This window comes from Hydra vulgaris, chromosome 05, assembly GCF_038396675.1.
Source record: "Hydra vulgaris chromosome 05, alternate assembly HydraT2T_AEP".
NCBI lineage: Eukaryota > Metazoa > Cnidaria > Hydrozoa > Anthoathecata > Hydridae > Hydra > Hydra vulgaris.
The window spans coordinates 21422257-21426316 of NC_088924.1; positions in this window are offsets into that span (position 1 = coordinate 21422257).

Here is a 4060-nt window from a genome sequence, read left to right on the forward strand (position 1 = left end):
ACCTTAGCAGGACAATTAAACTTCTTTGTAACTTGCAAACTAGTTTTACTTTTTTTGAAAGAATGGTCTGCAACCTAAACATTTAAAAAAATTAATTAAAAAAAAAAAAAAAAAAAAAAGGATAAAAAGTTTAACTTACTGCTTTATCATTTTGTTTTTTTCCATACTGTTCTTTCAGTTTAACATTTCTATCCTTGCCTTGCTGACAATCAAGAGTGCGATGGGACGAAACAATAAACGGCACTCCAGAATAAGAAAAATCTTTATCTTCAAAAAATACTTTATGATTTTTCTTAATTAACTCTAAATAAAAAAGTAACCACATTATTTTTCGCTTTTCTGAGCTTTTAATTTAGATCAACTTTAAAAATTGGATTAAAAAAAGCAATCTAGCCATCAATTAATTTATATAAAAAAAAATAGTTATAATAAGTCAAACCTTCTTTTGTTTTCTCCATTCCTTTTGTGTAAGCTGCAACATAATGAACTGTATGTAATATTTCATGGTCTTTAATTTTTGAACAAACATCAGCATATGTTGCAAGAATTTGCCGTTCTTCAAGAGTATTAATGGCATTTAATGGTACACTTAATGTTCTTGGTTCTAAAAATGGAATTAAAACAACATTAAACTCATACATTTCAAATATATACATAAAAGCATAAATTAAATGTTTTTCATGTGTATAATTTATATACATATATAGAGACCGTATTTTTGTATACTCAATATACAAGTGGTTGTACCATATATTTATACTACATCAAAGCTAAACTATTTGTGCAAAAAAATAGACTAACTAAAATTAGTAAAAGATAAATAACTTTGGGAAAATGCTTAGAAAAAAAGTCTTTATACGATATACAATATCATAAGACGAAATACAATTATACAAGATATCATCAGATAGTACTGAGTTGATCTATGCTATTTAGGACGAAACCACTATATTTTATTCCAGGGGTTGATATATGAAGAAAAGCAGATAAGATGAGATTTAAGGAGGGTGACAGTATATGGGTAAAATTGACTCAAGAGACAAAATGTGGTCAGCAGTCGACACAAAGAGTAGTACGAAAACAAATTATATTGTTGATCAAAGTAGTAACTGTAACTCATGTATATCCACGTCATATTTAAAACCTACTCCACAATACCCCAAATTATCAAATAAATGAATGAAAGTAAATGCTTCAATCATATGGTTTAAAGACTGAAAAAAGAAATTGAAAACATCAAGGGAAGAAATGATGAAGTTGAAGTTAAGTTCAGAATAATTCCATAAAAATAATAAACAAGTGATGCGATCCAGACAAATAATAAAGCCATCACAAAAATTAAACTTGCGAATGATTCAGTAAGGAGTATGTAATTTTTTTTTAGTGAACTAAATAAAAATTTGAAGACAAGGTGTCATCAGTCTCTGTAAGCAGTGTGATTAATGATATAGTTATATATTTTATAATACTTTATTTTGATATTGCATGAAAGAAACATTTAGGTAGACTCTTATAAAATAGTAGCTAGGCCACAGCGCCTCACAGAATTTTTTAATGTTTTAGATATGACTTTGTGGCATTGTGAAAACTCAAAACATCAGCATGTTAATAGTTATATGAAATGATAAAATTTTGCAAAAAATTGATTAGAATCTTAGAAAAAGCAAGAATACCCTAAAAGCTTGTCACAACTTTAAGTATATAGCGTGGGTTAGAATAATAATAGTTCTTTTCTTATACTAATATTATTATTGTTGCTAATATTCCTGTGTTGTTATTGTTAGTGTTCTTGCTATTGTTATGATTTTTGTTACAGCTGTTACTATTTTTGCTGTTATCAATATTATTACTCTATTGGCTATAATATAATTCAATTTTATTATCATTATTATAATTATTATAGCTATTTTAGCAGTTATTACAATTATTGTAGCTTGTTTTTATTACTGTTTCTTGTTTATTGGTATTACTCATACTATTGTCATTGTATTAATGGTAATATCACTTATTACATAAATAATCATCATTAGTTGATAATCATTAATATTATTAGTCTTGTGAATGTTTTATATATCTTATTTAAGTTATGTGTCATTGTAGGTCAATAAACTCTTGTCAGTTAATAACTGTTTTGTTTGAAACAAAGAAAAATATACTTACCAACAAATTATTTTTCAAAAAAAGTAAATATATTTAGGAACAAACTTGATTTAAAAAATGTATAATAAAGTTTAAAGAAACATCAATCAGCATGGCTCATAAATTATGACATATTAGATTTAACATGACATTAAATCTCAAGGAGCATAATTATATAAAAAAATTAAAAAAAGGTTATAAATATTATAATAATATAGCATACGATACAGATATTAAGTAAAATTAATAACTTTAACTATATTATTAATTTTTTAATTATTCAAAATGTTAAAAAGACACAATCAAATCATATTCGAGAGATCATTTAAGTTTATAATAAATATAAAATCTTACCTATAAAATCTTCTGGTTCCATTAAAGAACCATTCTCATTATCTTTAAAGGTACCGGAATCATACAAATCATACCCATTTATTTCAATATCGTTTGAAAGCATTTTGAAAAATGTTTATGTTGAAATCCAAAATTTTAGAAACTGGTTAAAAATAGAAAATCATTTACCAGGCGACTGTTAAAATTTTATTTTATTGAAACCACGCTTTTCTAAAAATTTTTCGGCTGATATGGAAATTTTTTATTTTACAAAATTTTCCGTAGTCTGCAATTTTCAAAATTTGCAAGACCTCCTTTTGGAGCATACTAAAGATCGCTAACCATTTACAATTACGATTTTAACAAGTTTTCAAAGTTTATCCAACAGCAGAAACGAAAATATATGATAAAATCCTTTGGATGTTTTGGATGATTTGGATGTTATTAGAAACACAAAAATGAATGATAGAGTAAAGCAGAGAACAAAGTACCACAAAAAAAGAAGAGTATTTAATGTGCAGAAAAATAAAAATGCATGTAATGTAAGTGGATGTGATTTAAATGACAGTAATATTTTAGGTGCATCTGCTAAGAAAGTTAAATTCATTACAAATGTACCAAGTAAAAACATTAAAAAAATTAGTGGATACAGAATTATAGACACTGAAATTTTATCTAAAGTTCTTTCATTGTTAATGTGTCCTCAATGTGAAAACTGTGCACTGTACCTAGGTGATCACCGTGAAAAAAAGAAAGGTCTAGCATCGTTGCTATATTTGAAGTGTACTACACTATCTTGTGATTATAAACATGAATTTTATACATCCGATAATTGTGATAAAGGTTTTGATATTAACAACAGGACAATATATGCAATGAGAGTATTAGGACATGGTCGTACTGGAATTGAAAAATTTACTCAGCTCATGAATATGCCTAAACCCATGACACCCAAAAACTATACAAAAATTACAAAAAAAATAAAAAACGTTTTGAAAAGTGTTGCAAACGAGACAATGTCAGATGCTGCAACTGAAATAAAAGAAAATGCAACCGGTGAGGATATTGTTGATGTTGCTGTATCATGTGATGGGTCGTGGCAGAAAAGAGGATATCAGTCAATGAATGGTGTTTTTACTGCAATTTTATTAGATAGTGGAAAAATAATTGATGTTGAACCTATGAATAAGTCATGTAAAGCCTGCTGTATGAAGGAAAAGTTAAGAAAATCAAATCCTGGTGCATATGCTAATTGGAAAAACAAACATATTTGCTTGTACAATTATCAAGGTACAGCTGGTGGAATGGAATCTGTTGGTGCAGTGAGAGTTTTTAAACGTTCCATTGAAAAGCACAAGTTAAGATATACTGAATTTCTTGGCGATGGGGATAGTAAATCCCATCTTTCTATCAAAGATATATACCCAAACATGGAGGTAAAAAAGTTGGAGTGTGTAGGACATTACCAAAAACGAGTGGGTACTCGCTTACGCAAGTTAAAAAAAAGTGTTAAGGGTCTAGGTGGTCGTGGTCGACTAACTAATCCAGTTATTGATCGATTGCAGAATTTTTTTGGTGTAGCTATCCG